At 47.2% G+C, this 24,644-nt stretch overlaps 1 pseudogene across 1 annotated transcript in view; it reads right to left on the reverse strand.

The window, feature by feature from the left end:
* Positions 1-2,765: 2,765 nt before the first annotated feature.
* LOC144762108 (uncharacterized) overlaps positions 2,766-24,644 on the reverse strand; it is a 28,228-nt pseudogene continuing 6,349 nt past the window's right edge. The window contains exons 3-5 of the transcript XR_013596053.1: positions 24,118-24,300; positions 2,984-3,131; positions 2,766-2,785 (exon numbers count right to left, since the gene is read on the reverse strand). The product of XR_013596053.1 is annotated as an uncharacterized LOC144762108 (transcript). The remainder of the gene's footprint in view (positions 2,786-2,983; positions 3,132-24,117; positions 24,301-24,644) is intronic.

Below are 24,644 nucleotides of genomic sequence, written 5' to 3' on the forward strand. Positions count from 1 at the left end.
TTTATTTTTCCCATTGGAGTCAGTGGTGGGCCGGGCTGGCAAGAGCAGGGAGAGGAGTAGTTTGCACTCCTTAAGTGGATCTGACTGCTTGACCCGCCCTCTTGGGCGAGCCAAACAGTCCTACGCATTTTGCATCTTCCTCACCAGGCTGCATTACACACCCTGGCGAGGAACATGCAAAGCTTCCCAGTCCCTGTTTGAGCGCTGAACCATGGTGCTTAGATCAATCAAAAGGCTGCATTGCGGCATTGTGATTGGCTCAGGAAAGCCTGGGTGCCCAGGTGCTTCCTGCTACCAGCCGGAACTGGAGACCAAAAGAAGTAAGAGGACGGAGGAGAGGTGGCGGCCAGCACAGGTAAGTCTTTACTTTTCCTTTGCTTTCCTCTCAACCCCCCAACCCCAGACCAGTAGGAGCCGCTGTGAAAGAACTCTCCTACCCCAGCTCCAACACCAATGACATTCCACCATCACAAGGCCTGTGCGACTCCCTAGCCACCTTCTTTCAGCGCAAGATCACCGACATCCACGACAGCTTCAACTGCGACACCCCCGCACCCATCACCGAGATCACCACCCCCGCGACCTCCACCCACACCAGCCCCCTGACCGCCTGGTCCAACGTCAGCGACGAAGAAACCATCAAAACCATGAACTCCATCCAGTCCGGATCCCCATCCGACCCGTGCCCTCACCACGTCTTCAACCTAGCCAGCACAACCATCGCACCCCACCTCCAGAAAACAATCAACATCTCCTTCGAGACAGCATCATTCCCGGAAAGCTGGAAGCATGCCGAGATCAACACCCTCCTGAAGAAACCCAAGGCGGACCCCAAGGACCTCAAGAACTTCCGGCCCATCTCTCTACTCCCTTTCCCGGCAAAAGTGACAGAGAAGATTGTCAACAAACAGCTACCCTGATACCTCGAAGACAACAACATCCTGGACCCTTCCCAATCCGGCTTCCGCAGCAACCAAAGCACCGAGACAGCCCTCATCGCCGCCACAGACGACATCAGGATCCTGATGGACAAAGGAGAAACAGCCACCCTCATCCTCCTAGAGCTGTCAGCACGCCTCCTTGACACCGGAATTCAAGAGAAGGTCCTTGCCTGGACCACATCCTTCCTCTCCGGCAGAACCCAGAGAGTCTGCCTCCCACCCTTCCGTTCTAAAACCATCGAGATCATCTGCGGCGACCCACAGGGATCCTCCCTTAGCCCGACGCTGTTCAACATCTACATGGCACCTCTCGCCCACGTCGCACGACAGCACAACCTCAACATCATCTCCTACGCCGACGACACCCAGCTGATCATATCCCTCACCGAAGACCCCCGCACCGCCAAAGCCAACCTCCACAGAGGAATGAAGGCCGTCGCCGACTGGATGAAGGACAGCAGACTGAAGCTGAACTCGGACAAAACAGAGGTCCTCATCCTCGGACCCACCCCATCAGCCTGGGACGACTCCTGGTGGCCCACATCGCTAGGCACAGCCCCGGAACCCACCTACCACGCATGCAACCTAGGGTTCATCCTCGACTCCACCCTCTCCATGACCAAGCAAGTCTACGCCGTCTACGCGTCCTGCTTCAACACCCTCCGAATGCTCCGCAGGATCTTCAAATGGATCCCTCTCGACACGAGGAAAACCGTCACCCAGGCCCTCATCACCAACAGACTCGATTACGGAAACGCCCTCTACTCAGGATCAACAACCAAGCTCCTGAGACGACTACAACGAATCCAGAACGCCTCGGAACGACTGATCCTCAACGTCCCCCGACGCAGCCACATCACACCCCACCTGATAGGCCTGCACTGGCTCCCGGTCAAAAAGAGAAACACCTTCAAACTCCTCATCCACGCACACAAAGTGCTACACAACACGGACCAACATACCTCAACAACCGACTCAGTTTCCACACCCCCTCCCGCAACCTCCACTCTGCCTCCCTCGCCACAGTTCCTCTCATCCGCAAAACCACCGCCGATGGCAGATCCTTCTACCACTTTGCAGCCAAGACTTGGAACGCTCTCCCAACCGGCCTACGACAGACCCAGGACCTGCTGGCCTTCAGAAGACTTCCCAAGACCTGGCTCTTCGATCAGTGACAGAGGCCCCCCCCCCCCAGCGCCTTGAGACCCTCACGGGTATGTAGCGCGCTTTACAAATGCTTGATTGATTGAAGCTTGATTGATTGACTGGATGACATCAAACATAGAAGAAGGTATTGCCTCTTCCCGGGAGTGCCTAGATTAGAATTCAACTCTGAGATTTAGGTCTGTCGAGGTACCTCTGTCACTAGAAACAGTTGTGCATAGTCTAGTGTAGGTTTCTTCAAAGAGTAGCTTGTGAGTTACCAAAAAGTAGGTCTCCTGAGTGCTGCCCAAGTACTAAATTAGAAGCTTTTACTTGGTTGACTTAATAGATGTATATCAGAATTGAAAACAGAGTATTCGAGATAAAAATGGGCGTATTTGCAGAACTCAGAAGATGATGTCAGAAGAAAAGAAGGTTGAATTACCAAAATATATTTAAAGCTTATATTTGAGTGATAAATCATGAAGCATTGAAGAGAAGTTCCTAATAATATCTTGGTGCCAGTGGCATTGAAGCTATGATTGTTATGTTGCCCTAATGTAATCTTGTTTGATGTGGTCACTATTACATCACAAATAATATTATTAGCTCAGGATGATTTTCAATCAACGTAAGTGGCTCTTGTTAAAGAAAAGGTTGGCGACACCCGGCCTAGTGTCATCATAGGAAGAGTCCCTGGCCTGCAAATGACACAAGTTTCACTGCAATCTTTAAGGGGCAAAGCTTTCTCCTTGACTCAGGGTCCTGAAAGCCATAGAGCTACTGGCAACAAAGACTGCACAAACCCTCGGGCTATTGAAAGGACACACACCTCTTTAACAAACATGTGCTTTTTTTGTTTATAATGGTCACGTGACCAATGGAATAAAAAATATTACCATAAAATCGAGGGGAGACAGCGAATGCTACAGTAACCGGTCCCTCGAAGGCCACTGCGGAGGCAATGTTGGATTCTTCGGGCAGGACGTAAAATTTGGATATATTCATTTTTATAGCATCTTTCTCTTGGTAGGCGCACATCTCAGCCTGCAGGAAGAAATAGAAACAACCTTAGGCGAGCGACCACCATTTTATTTTCTATCGCGGACAGTGAAAGTTAATCACATGAAAAAGTGCTAATGTGCTAATGTGTTAAGAGGTGATTTCCGGTCCAGTCCACAGTTTATTCTATTGCTCACTGCAAACCTCGGTTCCATTATTCTGCTGAGCGAGACAGCTGTTGTGTCCTGCGTGACACATTCTAGTTGATCACAGGAAGTGATCACACACTTTACACCCACCCACCACTGTGTCACGAGTCAAGTGACACAGTCAATAAAAGGAGCCGAGCGCACATGCTCGAGGATCACTAACTCACGAACATCACGGTGTCTGTGTCGCAGTCATTATTACCATGTGGGCCTAGGGCCCCCCAACACAACAATGGCGACGAGGGGTGGTGGCTGAGCCCAGCCTGCCACAGCCATTTTCGTCATGGGTGAAGGGGGAGAGAACAGCAGGGCGACATCGTGCCCCCTCCCCCAAGATCGGCGCCAGCCTGCCGAGTGGCCGGCGGGGCGTGTGCCTTGCCCCGGGCCCAGAGGTCCACATCGAGGTGACCGGGAGCTCACCCCGCACCTAGACCCCCAGCGCAGGAGGAGAAGCGGACCGGGCAGAGCCCACCTGCACCGGCCGCAACTGTGCCCCATGCAGACCGACCGGAGCCCACCCGAGTCGGCCGCAGAAGCAGGGACCCCCACCGGAGCGGAGTGCTGGCCGGGCGGAGCCCACCCGCCACGGCCGCAGCTGGAGAAGGCCCGTCGGCCGGAGGTGAGCCCGGGGTGCTGTGGATGGCCTCGGGGGGGGGGTCGTGCATGCCTGAAGCGCACCCCCCCTTATGAGAGACTGACGCGGTGCCCACCCGCATGGCCATGGTACCTTGCCGCGTGCGATGCGGCGGAAAGTAACTATACAATACAGCAAGGCCAGCGGACCCCACCCGCGGCCTGCCTGCAGCACCGTCGTCTGTCCCCCACCGCACTGCGTTTATGCTCTGAGGCTGCGGCGGCGGGTTGAAAGAACTGTAAAAGAAAGCTGCCGGGCCCCAAAGGAGTGAAGCGATCGCCAGCGGAGCCCACCCACAGTCCAAAGTGCCCGACCAAGCAGCACCGCACAACGGTATATGGCCCCCAGCCCCCCAGTCCCCCCTGCCCACGTGCGAAGGGACTGAGGCTGCCGCGGACAGGGAGCGGGAAAAGGGAATAGAAATGCGGCCAAAAAAAGAAATAGCCGGCGGGTGCCAACCCCGCACGGCTACACATGTGGCCCCAGCCCCCCTGCCTGTGCGATGATTATGTGAAGCTACCGCAGGCAGGGAGGAAGAAGAAAAGCACAGTATGGCTGCCGGCACAAGAGACATGCCCCCACCCCCTGGCCCCGGTAGGAGAAATGGGAAATCTACAAACGGCCAGCACCTTCAAAATTAAAAGAAATAAAAAGAACTGCAAATGCAGCAATGCAAGCTGCTAGCCACGGACACGGATAAAATCCTCCCTCCATCTGCAACTCCCTCGAGGTGTTTTGTGCCCTACTGCCACCATGCTAAAAAAAAAAAAATTGAGACTTACCTGAATCAGCAGTGGCTCCAGCACCCCTCCCCTCCGGCATGTCCACGAAGCAGGTCCTGCAAACTGGGGCAGAAATAGAAAATTCCACGAAGGAAAGAAAGTCACCAAGGAGAGGAGGCTGCTGCTGAAAGAAGACCAACAGCCTACGCTGCCATCTAGTGGACACTGGGGAGCATTGCACCAAAAGAAGCCACAAGAAGCAAACAAGCACAAGACAAGCCAAGGGAACGCCTACAGAGGGACAACAAGCCTGCAGCGACACGGACGGAGACAGAGACCCATCATCACAGGTGAGGTGACGCCTGGGCGCCACAGGTGCTCACCGCAATCGCAGTGAAGAGAACAGCAACAGAAGACACAGCAGTGGGGAGTCAAGACCGTCTACCGCAAGCAGCAAGATTCAAAGGCAACCGACGGAAGCGCACCAGTGTACCCCGGAGGCGGATGGTACATGACAGCACCTAAGAATAAGGAAACCACACCTCAAGTACTAGAAGAAGTACGCAGCAAGTACCCGAGTACGCGAAGAAGCAGAAGTGCAGCACGCATGTGGAGTAAAGCGATGATGCCAGAGAAGCTAAAGAAGAGCAAGGAACAAAGCGACACTGAAGATGTACCACGACGGTACGAAGTGAAGCCCAAACTTGCAACTGCCATGCACAATGATGTGCAATGTAAGAGTGACGCAAGAGCACCACGCCAAGAAGCTAAAGAGCCTCACCGGCAGTCCGCACGAGAAGTGCACCCACGGGAGAAGGTCCATGGAGCGGTGAAGTAACCCTCCGGAAACAGCAGAGCACACGAAGAGGGCAGAAGAAACTGTGCCAACGCAATGGCACTGCAGCAGAACAAATGGCGCTCCCATTGATCGCGGATAGCGAGAAGACTCACGAAGAGGAAGCTGTCCACCCCATCTGGTAGCAAAGAAGATCGCCCAAGAAGAAAAGGATGATCCGACAAGCCAGAGGGGCGCCCAAACAAAAGCCGATCACTCAGATGGTCGCCTGAGATGGAAAAAGAAGAAAACCGACCTGCCAACAGGTCACCGGAATGCTGACCCACCGTAAAGGCGAAGCGAAGGTATTCTGCAGAAAGTCAGGATGAAGATGTCATGTCAGAAGGTCCGATGTGAAGATCAAGAAGAGGTCCGGGGATGGGACCACGAAGACATCTGATGACACCGACCTGAAGAAAAGAAGTAAAACGGAGGCAAGAGAAAAGATCGTAACGACCGGTCCAGTGACAGAAGAGTAGAGAGAAGACAGTGTCCTAAAGCCAGGACAAGACCAGAGGGAAACAGGCGGAGTGCACGCTGCTTGAAGAAGCCTGGTCAGGAAGACAAAGACAGAAAGGTGACAGCACCGTGTCGTGAAAAGGAAAATGAAGAAAGAAGACATGTGGCATAACGCCAAGAACAACATCTGGAAAAGGTGAGGAGAGATGTGATAAGTCTACACACTTACAAGAAGAAGAGGTAACACACCACAACATCGTGTCCAGTGACCCACACGTCCAGGAGAACACTGATAGCACCAAGAACAGAACAGGCACCTATTCACAAGACCCCGACGACCCATGGACGGTAGGAGAGCACAGGCCGGACCATTGGCAACACCCACCTTTGGGATCTAGCGGAAACCTGGATGCAAAGGGAGCTCAGATGGCCTGAATAAGGAGAACTGACCAATCCACACCAGCCCGTGGAGATCCAAGGGGCAAAGGCCTCAGGGACACCGGTGGCAGAGGGTCCCGACACGAGAGATGGATCCATCGCCGTCTCACCTGCACGTCCCAGGGAGAAGAGGAACTTGCGCGCAAAGGCAGGAGTCAACAACTACTCTTCAGGTGGAGCTACGGACTTTGTGAGGTAGTACCCTCATCGTCTCCTACATTCACACGCAGACTGTGGAGTTGGAGCAACGCTGTGGAAGAATACCCGGCCCAGTGGAAACCTGATGAAAAGGGCCTCCGGGACATCTCGTGGCAGGAGAACACCAGAGAGAGGGGCGTCCTAGTGAGAAGAATGTCCTTCAAACACTCCATCCTTTGTAATGTAAAGCCAAGCTGCCTACAGTGAAGAAACCGAAGGACCAGTAGAAGACAACATCCTTCAAGTCTAACATCTGGTCATCCTGTTTGGCGTCACCCTCAAAAGCAAGATCTCAGTGGACTCAACCAACACACTTCCACAGCGCAAGTGCAGAAGAGCACGCCCACCGAGAACCAGGACGTCGAGCCAAGAAGAATTAATATTTCAGCAGCAATGTCCACCGTCGTCATCAAGCAAGCAGCTGAAGAGACTCAATGTAAATTTGTAATTATTATATATTCATGTCTTTCCTCCCACATGTTCGGACTTTTGTCTTTCCTTAATTTTTATCAAATTTTGGGAGGAATGTTGTGTCCTGCATGACACATTCTAGTTCATCACAGGAAGTGATCACACACTTTGCACCCACCCACCACTGTGTCACGAGTCACGTGACACAGTCAATAAAAGGAGCTGAGCGCACGTGCTCTAGGCTCACTAACCCACGAACACCACGGTGTCTGTGTCGCAGTCATTATTACCATGTGGGCCTAGGGCCCCCCAACACAACAACAGCCTGGAAAATCCTGTGTTATTTAGCGCAGCACCCACATGAATGAAATATTATTTTGTTCCCTCTTTTCCAAATGTATACTTATTATATAAAGGTCACAATAATATGTGAGATTGGGCTTTTGTTCGAAAATTGGAAATTTCCCAATGATTTTAATATTGCATACTCAGCTTTTTCGCAATTTTTGCACGCAGGTGTACTTGTGCCTCCCTTTTCCTTGACACTGTAGCTTCACCCACAGAGGGGAGCCACATAAGTTATGCTTTCACATGTAAACACTTCCAGATTAGCATCCTTTGTGCCAAGAGTTGACCTAAGATAATTCCCAGGTATGCACAGTGCCACAACATAGGTTTTCAATTAGAAGACATCCAGAGCAAATTGTGATTGGCTGTTCTAAGTAAATGAATCCTCCAACGCAAAATCAGAACTGATGCAGGAGAACAAGTAATTCGGGCACTTAGGTCTGAGTTTGAAAGTTGATGCACCAATGTAAGTCATTCCAAATTCAACTTACCTTCATCAGACATAATTATGACTGGTTTCAACAGGGGGAGAACTTTCAAAGCACGCCTATAGAAGGAGACCATCCTATGGGGCTACAAGCCATGGGCACTCTCTGGCCAGCTCAGTCGGGGAACAGCCTTTACAACGCGGGCATTACCACTCGCTGCCATTACTACGCTGATTTTACAACGCAAGTCGTTTCAACGACTTGCGCTGGAGGGCGCTGTTGGACAAGGAATAGTTGAATTTTCTATTCCAACACCTTCCCTACTGTAACGTGGGCTGGAGTTGGAATAGAAAATTAAACTATTACACTATCCAGCGCTTACAGCGCAAGTCGTTGTAACGACTTGCGTTGTAAAAACAGCGTTGTAATGGCACGCGTGGTAATAGCCCGCGTTGTACTATCATACAACCGCTCAGTTTTAGGGACAAGCCCTATTAGGAGCCCTTTGACAAGACTATGGGTCTGAATTTGAGTTTGGAGGATGAATTACGAATTACAAATGTGACAGATATCCTGTCTGCCTTATTTCAATTGCATTACATGTCATGGCACTTGCAACAAGGCAGAAGGGATATCTGACACATTTGTGATGGAGCATCCAACCGCCAAACTCTAAAACAGGCCTATGTCATTCATACAAATCCTTTGACTCAAGATACTAAACTGTGAGCCGGCTTTGCTTCAGAGAGCCTTTGTACACCTCTGTCTCTAGGTGCGCTCCCTGCTTGGATACAGTACATTAAAGCCTTGACTCACTTCTTTTGCTGTTCGGTTTGTGACATCGTAATAAGTGGCCTCAGTCCAGAAAATTCAATTAGTTTCCTTCCTTGAGCAAGGAAGTAGCAGATCACAATCACCCCACGTGGCCATACTTCATTACTGCTAGCCGCAGGGTCACCTGCACCTCTAGCACAGACTCATTCTCCACCTGAGCTGTGAGCTATGTGGATGTCATCCCCAGAAGGACATTAGAAGGGGATGGCATCTCAACAAACATCAGCCTGCCCTTTAAAGCTATCCGGCACAAAGGCTTAGATACACAAAGCAACCCATTTGAGATTCTCTATTTCTATTTAGGTGGATGGAAAAACGTGGACAATTTGCAGTGTTATCCCACAACTCAGAGGGGTGACAATGGGATCCTGTTTCTCCCACAGCTATGCGTGTTTACACGTTGGCTGGTGGGAGGAACAACATCAAGTATGGGTAGATGAGAAGATATATATTTTCGTTATATCGATGATATCTTTATTCTCTGGCAGGGCGATGAGGTTGAGGCTTCCATGTTTGTGCAAGAAATTAACAACAACAACCTCAATCTTAACTTTACGTCTCATGTAAACAAAAAAGAAATTGAATTTCTGGATGTTAAAGTATATATCAAGAAAGAATGCCCTGATAGAAACTACTTTGTTCAGGAAACCCACAGCGGGCAATACGACTCTACATGCCACTAGTTTACACCCCAAGCACACAATAAATAGCATCCCGTATGGGAAAGCACTGAGAATATGTAGCACCACTAGTGACTTTGATTTGTGTGTCTATGACATGAAGAATAGACTGAAAAAGAGAGGCTACTCGGATAGCATTTTGAATCCGGCAATAGCTAAAGCCAACTTGCAAACAAGAGAGAGTCTGCTACTTCCAACTTGTTCTGATGTTGAAGCTTCTGAAAACAGTGGGGATAGTGATAATCCCTCTGGTAATCTTCAATGTCCTAGACTAGTTACCACGTTCAGCAAAGAGGAGAACAAGATTAGAACTATCATTAAAAAAACTGGCCCATAATCTTAACGGATACAGTGATTGGGTCAAGACTGCCTAGTTCCCCTCCTATCACTTGCAGAAGGGCTCAAAGTATGGGATCACTTTTAGATAAATCTAGTCCCGAAGTGAATCTGAACTCTATGTGGTTACAGCCTGCACGTGGTATTTATAAATGGCCCATAATCTTAACGGATACAGTGATTGGGTCAAGACTGCCTAGTTCCCCTCCTATCATTTGCAGAAGGGCTCAAAGTATGGGATCACTTTTAGATAAATCTAGTCCCGAAGTGAATCTGAACTCTATGTGGTTACAGCCTTCACGTGGTTTTTATAAATGTTCTACGTGCAGAGCTTGTAAATTTGGAGAAAATAAAACTCATTATCAAACTCCATTCAGCCCTCAGGAAATTGCTATAGCTGGCAACTTTAACTGCAAGACTGATCATGCTGTGTATGCCTTGACATGCACCTGTGGCTTGAATTACATTGGTAGTACCAAGCTACAGGTGCATGTCAGGATCCTACAACATATTAGGGCAATTTTCCACAGCGATCAAGCATATCCAGTAGCACGCCATTTTAAGAGATTTCACAACAACAATTTAGCATGTTTAAAATACTATGTGGTAGGGGCTATTCCGAAATCACGCAGAGGTGGAAAAAGAGAACGAAGACTAAGGCAACTTGAAACCACCATGATTTTGGAGTTTGATAGTAAATGGCCCAACGGGTTGAACAATACAGAAGATATGTACACTTTCTTATGAACATCATTTCCCCGTTTTTAATTCCATAAGTGATCACAGATTAGGGTGCCTAGTATTTTATATTGTCGTGATCTCTATTCTCTTTGTCCATTCTGGTATTTCTGTATTAGTGTATTTTTGTACATTTGAATTTTTTGTACCTTTTGCAATTTTGTATTTGTATTTCTATACTCTATTTATTAGCAACTTTTCACACAGCATTTTTGCACTATTATTAGAATGAGGAAATAATCTTTTGCAGTCGCTGTATTTCATTGTTCGTGTACCAGATTTATTGGTGTTTTCCAGTTACTGATATTTTGAAAGGCTCTCGTCTAAACAGCTAGATTATTATCAATTTTTTCTTCTCTGTATTCAGTAAAGTAGTGGAATATGAGTAACTTTTTTGATAACATAAAGAATCAACTATTTCCTACGTTTTCCCCACTATTGTTTACTGTCTCTTTTCTATTGTATATATTACAGTTCTTTGCACTTTTTAACTGTGATGATGATACTGTGGAATTTATTGATTTTTTTTAACATTTAGTCAGTTGTTATATCTGATGCTAATGTTATTTATGGACATATACAATATTTATCATACAGTTAGCTCTTTATAGCACTTTTTGCTCAACTCTTCCTAAAAATCCGCACTGCACACGCACAATTTAAGTTCCAAACACCTCCCCCAGTGGGCGTGGCGCTACTGCAGCCTTCTGGTGTTCATAGTCCGTGTACTCAGTATTACCAAATAAGTGCGCTTTTACATTCTTTAAGTTCGTGCAGATAATCTTCCCCATGTGGGTTGGTGCCTGCTTCTCATGTTGTGGCTGCCCTGCTTTGTAGATAACCAACTGCACCCGTGCTGACTCCAGCCCTGAAATGGAGCAAGCACACCTTCCTCCCGATGTTCCCAGCTTGTTGCTAAGCCGGGGTCGGGCCCGCAAACCAGCAGTGGACCTCTCCTCAACGGCCGTGCCAGCCGTTTAAAATTCAGTACATTTCAGGAAGCACAAAGTGAGGAAGCCACCGGAAGCCTTCTGAGAGGCTGCAATCCTTTACTGGAGGAGGTGTTTGGAACTTAAATTGTACGTGTGTAGCGCAGATTTTTTACTTCTATTTGCTGCCACTGATGAAAGGACATTTCGTCCTGAAACGCGTCTGGCTGAAGTATGAGATGCCGGTTCTTATGGGGTGACTGCTGGCAAGATTATCAAACAAATAAAGGATTGCACCCTCTCAGAAGGCTTCCGGTGGCTTCCTCGCTTTGTGCTTCCTGAAATTGACTGAATATATATATATATATATATTCACTTTACAAAACCTTTGAAATTCACTGAAAAAACCGTAGGTTTGACACATGTTATAGTTAGCTGGACATTTCACTCATATAAAACCATTGAAATTCCCCTGTTATAGTTAGTTCAGCTAACTATAACTCGCGCGCCCGCAATGCACTGCTGATGACGTCACATATTACATCACTCATGACATGGTCAGTGATATCACTCATGACATCACTGATGACATCTCAAATGACATCACTGATGACATCACTGATGAAATCATCCAGTGAATAGGTGTTTTTCTGAAAATTAAATATGTTTTATATATGTATATCTGAAGGTTGATGGAAGAAGAAATGGGTATATAAGTGTATAAATGGCTGCTTTTTTGGTGAAAAATAGATTGTATAACTGACTGATTAAGTGTATCTTAATGAATACATGGGTTAGTGAGTAATGTTTAAATATATACATTTCTGTATCAGTCTCTCATTTTCTGTATAAGTGGCTGCATGTGTTGGTGAGTAGCTATATGAGTGATACATGAGTGTCTATATAGGTTATTGTTTGTTTGATTATCAGTAGGAGTGTCTGAGTGTTTGAGTGTCTGTATGCTTCGTTGGGAGGTCTTACGTAGTGCATAGATGCATGAATGAGTGACTTACTGCTTGTATGTCTTGAAGGCAGCATATGTGCAGGACTGTATGGGTGGATGAGTGTGTGTGGTGAGTAGCTATATAGGTAATTATTATTTTTTTTCTGTATGGGTGGATGAGTGTATATATGGGTGTGTTAGGTAGGTCTTCGGTACGGAGCATGACACGGCATTGCTGACAGGATTGCCGTAAGGATTGCAGAGTGGCCGCACCCCCCTAGCGTGGCTACCAGGCCTTTCGGGTAGGCGTGGCGACGCAGTGAGGGAGAGGCCGTCGGCGGTGGCGGCTCGGTGTGCGGGGGTTGCCGTGCTGTGAGCCGGCGAGAAGCTGGGAACAAGCAGCGGCTTGGCGAAAGGCCAAAGGCGAGGGTCGCAGTGAGGCAGAGGCGGTGAGGCTGACCGGAGAGATCCGCGCGAGACTCAAGGTAAGACACCTGGAGCGCGCGAAGGGGGGGGCGCAGGATTGACGGGTCTGACGACAGAGAGGCAACATTCTGCACCTTTACTGCTGTTCACTCTGGTGAGCGGCCGGCCTCTCTCACGTCTCTCCCGCCTGCCCCGACGCGCTGACAGCCCGGTGTTTGCTCGGTGTTTGAGCTTGCACAAGCACGGAGAGCTCTAGAGCCCTGGAGCTCCTGAGTTCTTCTCTCGGTTCACCACTCTGCCTGCTCCGGAAGCCTTCGTGCCTCACGGCTTGCGGTGCCCCTGTTGATCTTGTTGGGGTTCTGGCCGGTGCCCCAGCCTTCTACCGCCCACGCCCCTTGGTCACCCCTCACTCGCTGCTCACTATCTGGCTGGCCACGGGAACCCACCAGCTCTGGGGCTGCTCCCCTTGCCCCCCGACCCGGAATCCAGCCCAGGCCCTGACAGTCCCGCCCAGACCCTGCTGGCTCTGCGTCACCCAGTACACTGCCCAAGCTGCCTCGGACCCCGGTGGTAGTGGAGAGGTGGTGGAGTCAGCGGGTGGTGGTGGGGCAGGGGGTTCTAGTGCAGGAGGGACGGGGTGAGCAGGGGGGTGCCACAATTGAAGACAGCCATACAACGCACAGCCTATGCACAGTTCAGTACAGTTCATACAGCTCCAGAACTCAGAAAATTCCGAAAAGCCCATTGCTGTAAAAGAGCTGCAAAACAAAGTCCCACCGGTGCTGGACTCGTGAGCAACTAGAAGTCCTCAGGCCTTGGGAAATAATGAGATCAGGAAAAGTGAGGAAGTATACAGCGCCCAAAAGAAGGACAGCTACACGACCTGACACCGCAGAGGCCTCGGCCAACGCCAACCAGAGCCCAAAAATACAAAAACCCCCAAGCATACGGGACTTCTTTAAAAAAACTTCGTCAAAGCCCGCGGAATCACCACAACCACAAGCGCAACCTCCGGAGGCAACAACTACTTTCACTCCCTTGGCCCAACCAGGGACGTTTAATCTGGTCTCGGCGCAACATTGGGCACCTGCAACAACGAGGGCAACTGAGCCATCAGAGGTCTATATTTTTGGATCCCCCTGCATCGACCACAACAATAAAAACGCTCAACCAACCCTCCTCTTATCGGATAAGTCCCCAGCTTCCCCAACAGAGAACCACTGGTCTTATCAAACTCCTCAAAACCAGCCGGAGAACACTATATCCCCAACAGAGGTCCAACTAATGTCGCCCCAAACTATTGCAACCTGTGTAGCGACCTCGCTCAACCCTCGTGCGGCCTCTTTTCACCAAACAACGACAGCACAAATTCACGGGCAAGCCAGCCCCGAGCACTCTAATAGCAGTCAATTATCTTTAACCCCACAAACAATAACCACCACAACAGCACTACCAACAGCACCACCGGCTTTGAGCCCCCCGTACATGTTATTTTCGCCAACTGGCCATACAAAGGCCTCACTGCAAAGCCAGCCAACACTGTCTGTCCACAACGATCAGCTCATGACGGACCTGTCCCTTTTCTTCAAAACTTCTCAAAGTTCCCCAAGGTCCAGCCCGACCCCAAACGAAAAACAAAACACTGAAGAAAACTCTGGGACCAGTGCTTGGCCACAACTATTACAGACCCTGCAGCAAACAGTTAACGCACTCAATTACCACTCGTTAAAACTTGAGGTGCAGGTTGACTTATTAAACACTCTGGCACTATTTACATCTGGGATCGACAGCAAACTAGACAAACTTAATTCCTTAATTTTACGGGCGCAAGCCTCTACGAAGCTTGCTCAACCACCCTGCTGTTGCTCCCCAATTATAGACTCCCTTTCTCTGCTCCCAGAATGCTTAACCACTGTTATAAGGGAAGTAAAGTTGTTGAGGGGAGGAAACGTATTCATCAAACCGCTATCCTCTACACAACAAGAACACCTAAAACCCACTGAGGCCCCTGCCAAGCAGAACATAAATACAAATGAAGGAGAGGCGCCAATCACAGGAACAACTACTGACCCAACGAAGCTGAACGGCCATCCCCAGAGCGCGCAACCACAATCAATCCTGACGGCTGAAAACGGCCCCCCTTCGTCACCAACCGGACAAACAACTAGGCATGACCAACTTGACCCTGTGCAAACAAACAGTCCCGCTTCTCAAAGCGAATCAACAGCGGGTGCCCTCCCAGGGCCAGTCCTACCACGCAGCAAGAGAGAGCGCAAGCGTCAGCGAAAAGCCAGAAACAAACTTAGGGCAAACTCCAACATGGTCCATCAGGATCTCTATCCTATCTTCAAAAAACCCGAAAACAAATAATCCCCCGTCAAAAACAATGCCGTAGAGCAAAGGACTATCCTCAAGGGAGTTACCTTGGAAAAACTCACACAAGAATCTGTGATGAGCCCACAGGACCAAAGCAAACAAACTACGGCCCCGGAAACAACTAAGGGCAGTGCCCCCACAGAAATCACTAGGGAGAGCCCAGTGACGGCAAGCACAACGGGCCCGATTCACAGAACTAACTTAAGACAAATTCCTAACCTTACTACTTTTGGTATTCACAGAAGTTAGGATTTTGTCTTAAGACAGACTTAAGACAGACTTCAGACAGACTTAAGACAGAATACTAACTTAAGTCTGTCTTAAGTCTGTCTTAAGCCTGTCTTAAGACAAAATCCTAACTTCTGTGAATACCAAAAGTAGTAAGGTTAGGATTTTGTCTTAAGTTAGTTCTGTGAATCGGGCCCAACGACACCAGAAAAATCTAGGCCATCAATGGCTCTCACTTCCCCGGGAAAAGAAAACACAAGGGTAAGACTTAATTATTCCAAAACCATCTGCAATGTAGCTCAGATCAGTCATAGTCTACATTTGAAGAAGGCTTCGCAACGACTGTCACAACAGTTATACGAAACCAAACCGGATACGATAGCCGAAAATTCCAATATTAAGCCCATAAGTGTTCCGGAGTCAATCAATAATGATCCACTGCGCCATCAGATCCTTCTGGCTCCAGAATATAAATCTAAAGGGCGGCACGACATTCTTAACAGATCTAATCTGTTAAAACTAGCCGAAGGAATCCCGGGACTAGCTGGCCTGACCTCGAACAACATAGAATTCATCGAATTTCTCTCCCCCCGAGGAAACCAACCCTCCGAGGTCACTGTGGTGACTTTCTCCTCGGCCAGTTGGATAGGAGCCTTTCTTGAACAGAAGCCTATCCTGCGGAATCGGGGAATTAGAGTATACCCCTACTTCACCCCTGGCTATCCCACCTCCCTGCTAACAAGATCGACTTCACCCAGTCATCCGGCAACAACTAACAAAACAAGACGTATGAGACCCTATTCGGTCTTAAAAAACGCCTCAGGGTCCGATGTTGAATCAAAAGGCCCCGAGCAAGCCGGAGACAATTCAGAATCTAACTATAGCTGGGGGTGGTTGCCATCTATCCTGTCATCAAAACACCCAAACTGACCACCAGCCGGTGAAATGCTTGCAGAAATACATAATCCCTTTAAGAAACCTCTCTCAGCGGCGGACAGACAGTACAAAGGAGACATCAACCAAGGGCGGCCTCCATTTTTATTGTGTTCATGGAACATCAGCGGACTTCACCAAAAAACCTCAAATGAGGATACTATGGCTTTCTTGTGTAAACATGCAGCAATCGCTCTACAGGAAACCTGGGCAATGGCGGACCACCCCATAGAAGGATACATTGAATTCCGAAAACCAGCACTCAGGGACAGCCGATTTGGTCACCCCAAAGGCGGACTGTCCATATATATCTCAAACAACTTAAAAGGAGCCTTCAATCAACTCCATTTTGAAGAAGATTGGTTACTTGGGGTCAAAATTAACCCATGGAGGAGGCAGCGCTCACTCCTCCTCGTCAATGTGTACATCAATCCAAGCACCTGTACAAAAAAAGACCATCTGGCCCGACTGTGCGAGATCATGGACGACATGGCCGCTGAACATCCCAACTCGGATCGCATAATCACGGGAGATTTTAACACAAATCTTTTTCAGGGGAACGTTGCAGACATGGAAGGGCCGGACCCTATTAATATCATCGAGGCCATGACTCAATCTAAACCCCTGAAGCAAGCCCCAAATATACTAGGTGAGCTCACTGTGACGAGATTTTACAACGCAGGCTACTTGGTAGTGAATGGCAGGTCAACAAGTGACTCACCTCCAAACTGGACCTGGTCGAACGGAAGAAAAAAGTCTTATCTAGATTATACCATCTGTAATTCAGAACTACTGTTTAAATTGAACAGTTTTTGTATCCATCAACGGTCCGAAAGTGATCACAGGCCGCAGGTCACCACCTTCACCACACACCAGGATCTCCACAAAGTAGCACCTATAACCTACATGGGCATTCACACCGAAAATCTGAAGCGCCTCTAATGGAATGAATCCAACAGCCAGAATGTTTTAAAAACAAGCAAGGACTTCACAATAGGCAGCCTCGACAAAGATGCCGACCCGACATGGAAATGGTCGCAGCTGTGCCTTCACTTGATCAAATCATATCCAGCGACAACGCAGAGATCAAATCGTTCACCACCAGCAGGGGCTGCATTCGCTACTGCCTTAAAACCATTAAAGAGAGCAAGGAACAACGCATTGAGGCTGGCTTCAAAATTCCCGGGGAACAGTGCCTTCCTTGCCACATATCTTTATGCCCAAAAAGCATTCAGGAGGGCAGCCTCCCAAGAGAAACAGGCTCAGGAAAACCAATATTGGGTAACATTGGTGTGGGAAAGCAAACAAAAAAACTCAAGGACATTCTGGTCCCTTGTTAACCACACCAACCTGAACCTAACAAACTCTGGCTCAGCCAACATCCAGGAAGCAGAATGGGTAACATACCTAACAGCTCACTTTCAGGCACAATACCATCACGACTGCACCAGACCACCGAGGGTACGCGGGACTGGAGCCGATGTATCATTGAACATCGCCCTCAGTACAAGCCCAGGCCCCAATCCTGTACTTGTACTAACCGAGGAACGAGTGGTCAAAGCAGTGACAAAAGGAAGACAAGACGTAGCACCAGGCCCGAATGGCCTGCCACGAAGGCTATATAAATCAGACATCTCCTTCTGGTCCACGGTCCTATTAAATCTCTTTAATTACACCCTGAGGACATCGACAATCCCGGACTCATGGAGGGGTGCAATAATTCACCCCATTCATAAAGCTGGATCTCGAGCTACTGGACATAGAGGCAAAACATTTTGCAGGACTAATTCTGGAGGATTTAAGGCAATGGACAAAGGATAACGATTTGATTCCTCTGAATCAAACAGGGTTTGTTGCCAATTCAGGTACCACGACAAACGTATTGGCAGTTTCCACTATCATTGACAATGCTTTATTAACACGCAGGTTGGCCTTTTGCTGCTTTGTCGATTTCAAGGCAGCATTTGATAGAGTACCCAGGGAGGCCCTATGGAAAAAACTGACACAGTGGGGCATTCCAAACAAGATACTGAACCCAATCATTCAACTCTACTCTGACACCTGGGTTCGAGTGAAGTTAGGGTCCGGCTCGCATCTCTCGCGAAAAATCATGACCTCACGTGGTGTCAAACAGGGATGCGTACTGGCCCCCCTTCTCTTTAACCTATTCATAGCCGACCTGTCAAGCACCCTAGACAGGGTAAACAGCCATCCACCCAAAATAGGAGGTGTGGCATTATGCAACCTTTTATATGCCGATGACCTGGCCCTGTTTAGCCTTACTAGAGTAGGGTTACAAAGGCTTCTTGATGCACTATCGCAATACACGCTTGACAACCAACTAGAAATTAATATGGAGAAAACCCTGATAGTCCCTTTTGGTAAGAAACGCTACAGTGGCGGTGGCTAGTCAATCAATAAAACAAGTCTTACGATTGACCAATCGTATAAATATTTAGGCGTCCACTTGGACTCCAGGGGCAGTTTCACAAAGCAAAGCAGTGTGATTGCAGCCAAAACCACGGCTCTAGTGGTATCCTTGGCCAAACTATCAAAGAAACTTTCAGGCCCAACCCTTGCCCCCTTACTAGAAGTCCTTAGAGCAAAGATCGGGCCAACACTCTCATATGGCATAGAGATCTTTAAAGGTAAAATGAACTCTGCCCTAAACAAACACACTACTAAAATCTACAGAAAGGCACTTCACTTGCCGAGCACCGCTTCCCCGGCCCAGATTAGATTAGAGCTGGGACTAACTAACTATGAAGCCTCTAATGTCGGCACCTATCTTAAGCTGTGTCACAAACTAAGACAGACCGAACCAGGTACACTAGAATCTCTAACCTGGAAAGAAATCAACGAGACCAACCCAGGGGGAACATTTGGCCGCCTCTTGAACAACTATATCCACCAAATTTCAGTTGCCGAACTCTGGACTCTTAACCCCAGTCAGACTGTTTTTAAAAATATAATCAAAAAATGTGTAAGAATGAAATCTCTGGCTGCAGACAAAGCTCTTGTCACAAAGCGTAGCCATTCCTGGGCAGTAGTTAATTCCTACAAACGACTAACACCTGCTGCCTACCTCTCCACGACATTTTCACTTCATCTAAAGCGCTGTCTGATTGCCCTAAGAATGGGAGATTGGCGCTTTCTTCAAAATCTACCCACCTGGCGCCGCAAAAAGGAGGCCACAATATGTAGAGGATGCGGGTTAGCAACTGAAACAATTTTGCACGTGCTCTCCATCTGCCCTACATTTAACTCTCAACGCAGGCATCTGCTCAAGCCAGAATGGAACAGGCTGGGGGTTCAGTCCTGTAGGCATGCCATCATTGCTGCTTTGTCTTCGGATAATATTAATTTAAGTATAAATTTGGCCAAATTTATTCAGCAAGCGTACCGCAACCTAGAAAATATGGATACTGCTGAGGTCTCTGCTCATCGCTAAGCCTGAATATGCATTATAATAGAACTTGCAAAGACCAGGAGGGCTAATCCACAAATTGTAATGTTTTAACTGGCATGCTTTCGGCCACATTTTATTGTTTGCTTCTCTTTTAATCATTTTTTAAATTATTTTTATAAAACTGTATACAATGTGATTTGTGCGACTTTTTAAATATATGTTTTATATCTAAATAAAGGAATTATTATTTGGGGTGTGTTAGTGAATGAATGACTGTTTTAATAGTGTATTTGTGAGTAAGTACATATGTTTTAAACTAGTACATATGAGTTATCTGTGAGTAACTCTATGGATGAGTGTCGTGTGTGTAACAGGATGATCAGGATGTATCAGTGTATTAGTACATATGATGAGTGAGTACATGTATGAGTGACTGTATATGTCTGTTGATGAATGAGTGGATGTGTGTATAGATCTTGGAATTACTAAATAGGTGTGTTGTAAGTGGCATTGGTATGTCTATTGTATTGAAAATGTTATTTTCTATTTTTGAATGTGTGTAATAAAAGTTATATTAGGGTGAGAGAAGATCTGCCACTCTTCCACAAAGATGATGTCATCAGTGATGTCATCAGTGATGTCATGTGAGATGTCATCAGTGATGTCATGAGTGATGCCACTGACCATGTCATGAGTGATGTAATATGTGACGTCATCAGCAGTGCATTGCGGGCGGGCGAGTTATAGTTAGCTGAACTAACTATAACGGGGAAATTTCAATGGTTTTATATGAGTGAAATTTCCAGCTAACTATAACATGTGTCAAACCTACGTTTTTTTCAGTGAATTTCAAAGGTTTTGTACATGCTACTTCCTAACTATAACGTGTGTAAAACCTACGTTTTTTTCAGTGAATTTCAAAGGTTTTTTAAATACTAATTCCTAACTATAACGTGTGTAAAACCTACATTTTCTTCAGTGAATTTCAAAGGTTTTTTAATGCTAATTCCTAACTATAACGTGGCTGTAACCTATGGTTTTTTCAGTGAATTTCAATGGTTTTGTAAATGAAATTTTTTTTATGTAATAATTGTTATCTTTTTTATACTGATTTACTATATTATTATACATTTTTTATTTTTAGATATAATATTTTTTAAATTACATTACATATTTTTAATATAAATTGATACAAAATGTTCGTACACCTCTCTGCAACGCAGCCCCTGACGCGTTTGCAGAGGGGGAACTAATTCCCCTTGCATACTGGGGGTCCCTGGGGGCCAACTAGCCCACCAGGAACCTCCAGTATTTCACAGGGGGCTGCATTGCAGAGAGGTGTAATGAGGCCACACCCTTTTTTATACCTCTCTGCAGCGCAGCCCACGGGCATGTTTGCAGAGGGGAAACTAATTCCCTGGGAGGCAACTAGCCCACCAGGAGCCTCCAGTATGCGCCAGGGGGCTGCGTAGCTTTGCCCCGGAGGGCGGCGGTCCCCGGGGCAGTGTGTGGGGGATTGGGCTACCCCCATACTTCTTTATCACTATGCCCCCACAATTTTGTCCCCCTGGGGGGTAATTTTTAAATAAACATACCAGGTTTTAAAAAAAAAACATTTTTGGCCTTGGGGGTCCTTGTGGGACCCCATGAGCAGGCCTAGGGGGGTCAGGGTGCTTCTACCCTGCCCCCTTTTTGTGTTCTACATGTTTGTTTTTCTGCTTTCTTGTGCCTCGGTCTACCGAGCACAAGATGGCTGCCAACACTTCCTGGTTTGAAGTGTTGAAAGCCAATGAGCATGCAGCTCGTGCTCGAGAAGTTTTCAGAACTCAAAAAGGGGGCAGGGTAGAAGCACCCTGACCCCCTAGGCCTGCTCAGGGGTTCCCACCAGGACCCCCAAGGGGGGGGGGGAAATCATGGGGTGCGCGATTTTTCGATTTTTTTTCTTTTTTTTTTTGCCTTGGGGGTCCCTGTGGGAACGTTTTACTCCTACTACTGATTTCAGTGTCTACTGTCACGTTGTCTTTACCTATGCATTCCTAAAAACACGTGTGTGTGTACCTGTTAGTCCCTTGTGCAGTTCTTCCCTGTCACTCAACCCTTCTCTAGTGAAAAAAGGGGGTGGGGGGTTGGCAACGCCTCACGGGAGCAACCACCAAGGAGGATGTGTCAAACTGGTTCTCGCTTGACTCCCCACTATATCATCATCAGCAGTTGCCAACCATAAAAGTAAAGGGGATAAAAAATTGTGCTTTAGAAAAGAAACTCTGTGTAGTAATGTGAATGACCCACCTGCGTGATAGGGCCTACCCTCCTGAATGTGAATTGTAGGACCTATTCGGTTAAAAAGAACTTGGCTCCACTAGCACTTTCCCTTTTATTCTTTGCCGTGTGCCTGTTCTAATAAAAACCAACATGTTTCATCGTCGCTTTATACATTACCGGCGATTTCATCAGGGTTGTGTTGGGGTCAGCGTACTTCCTGCACATATCATCGATTTTCTCCCTTTATTGTACCTGAATGCACATATGGAAATAAAAATGTAACACACACATCTCTGTTGCAATATGGTCATCGTGACTCAAAATGGTGTGCTCTGGCACCATTCCCAAAGAACCTTGTTATACATTACCAGGTAGCCTTGTGTTGTAGTGCGTACCAGGCTCCCGTAGAAGAAATTGCTGTTAAAAGAACCCCCTTTATCCATAAGCGGGTTTGCGTGTTCGCCCTTGGGTCGATATCTAAAAACCGAGTAAGTTGTAATTAGTTGCTCATTATTCTACTCTGAAATTATTTAGCCGGTCATGATATGCTCATCCTGTTTCTCGGTCTAGCTATCATGGTCTCTGTATTTACCGGCTATGATATCCCGTACCTACAGATTCGTCAACTACCCCTGTTGCTCGTAAGTTAACCCGAGCCCTGTCTTGCAACTGCCCTCGACGGTCTGTCCTCTCAATTGTGCCAAAGTTATTACCCAATCGAGCTAGATTTCATTCTAATGCCTCTCATGCTTACGGCGTATATTTCTTCCTTACCGCGTGTGCAAGCTGATGTGACTCTATGTCTAATGTCACTAAGAACTGTTCCTCCGGATTGTAAGTGATGGTTGTCATGAATGATGTAATATGTGACATCATCAGCAGTGGATTGCGGGTGCGCAAAATATAGTTAGTACAACTAACTATATAGTAGCAATTTCAATGGTTTTGTATGAGTGAAATGTCCAGCTAACTATAACACCCCTAAAACTTATAGTTTTTTGAATGAATTTTAAAGGTTTTTTAAATGCTAATTCCTAACTATATAAAGCCTGAAACCTATTGTTTTTTCAGTGAATATATATATATATATATATATACTGGCAGCCCGCCCCGACGTTGTCTGGGGCAGAAGGGGGCTGGGGGCAGCACCGCTGCAGGAGACGAGCAGGAGAGCGTACTTACCAGCTCCCGCGCCGCCGCTCCTCCCCGCATGTCGGGTGTGTGTCCCTTGCTCCTTCCTGCGCCCCCACCAACATCGCCGCTCCTCCCCGCGCTGGGCACTTCAATGTTGTGTGTCGGTCCTGCGCCACCGCTCCACCCCGCATGTCGTATTTTGTTCCATTTCTCCTTCCCGCGCTCCGGTCAGGACAGCGAGCGTCACGTCGTCACGCCCACACGCCATTGCGCCTCTCGCAAGCGTTGTGACGCCGCCGAACGCCGCGTGCAATCACTGTATCCATACGCCCATACGGACTACTTTTCCCCTAACGTCCCCCCCGCCCCCTAATGTATATGGTGTGGTTTTCTATAGCCTATGTCCATCTCCTGGACCTCCCCTTTCCAACGCTGTATTGGGTGTTGTGATTGGTGGTGTACTTTTCGAGTTTACCTGGCTCAAAGGACACAGTTCTCTCTTTATAATAGTAGTATAGATACCGCCCTGCTTGAAATGTGTCCATCAGGGGCAAATGTAATGCTATGTTAAGTGTTGCTTGATGCACACAGTTCTCGTCTGAAATACCATTGTAGTAGGGACACAATATCAAGCAGGTAAGTGCACAGAGGGAGTTAAGGGTTTACTATTCTTAAATCCATGTCTACATACCTTGAAGGTATTTATAAAGCATATGAGGTAGAATTAGGTACACAAAATGTATAAAAATTTTACATACCCTTTCATATTTTGTCCCTTGCTATTCTGGTCACGCTATTGTGGCCATTTTATATTTGTCTTCAATATCCTGACCTACCCCTGAAACACAATTTCAATAAATACATCTGGATGCCTTTGTCTCTAGTGCAGGCTTCTCCAACGAGTACCTCGTGAGCTACTGGTAGCTCTCCAGCTACCAAAAAGCAGGTCTCCCAAGTGCTGCCTAGCCTACTAAATTAGAATATTTTGTTTGGTTGAGTTAATAAATGTATAAAAGAATTCAAAAGAGAGTATTCAAGATAAAAATTGGTGCATTTTCATAGGTAGCTCTTGTTAAAGAAAATATTGGAGACCCCTGCTCTACTGTAATTGAGAGACTTACATGTTCAACATATTTGTAATCTTCTTTCTTCATAATTCCGTGTTCACTGACATATTCGAAGGCGAGCCTTGGCAACCCTCCACAGCAGGCTCTGTTTCGTTAGTCGCAGTCGACAAGTTGCTGCTCACTGAAGTCTAAGAACTGTTTATGTTTAATGCAATAACGGGACTCTAGTACGCCAAACTGTGTAGAAAATACATTATTTTCTGCTTCATAAACAAAAGTAAAATCACACATTGTTGAAAAACAATATCCAATTCATTGAGTATTTGAAAGAACAATGGTGAAGATGTGTGGTGCCACTGTTTGTCTTCCTGGCGAAATCCACCCTAGAATTGTTCTTTTACATTAAACCCGACCGATCCATGCAAGATCCACAAAATTCCAACATATAAACCAGTTTCTAGTCCAAGCATGGGACGGAAACCACATTGCCTGTGGTAAGGAATGAAATCAGTGGAATCAAAGCCTGCATTTCCATACTCCTGATTTCTAAGGATGCATCGCCATTATCATGTGATCAATAG

The sequence above is a fragment of the Lissotriton helveticus genome, chromosome 1_1 (genome assembly GCF_964261635.1).
Source record: "Lissotriton helveticus chromosome 1_1, aLisHel1.1, whole genome shotgun sequence".
NCBI classification, from domain to species: Eukaryota; Metazoa; Chordata; class Amphibia; order Caudata; family Salamandridae; genus Lissotriton; species Lissotriton helveticus.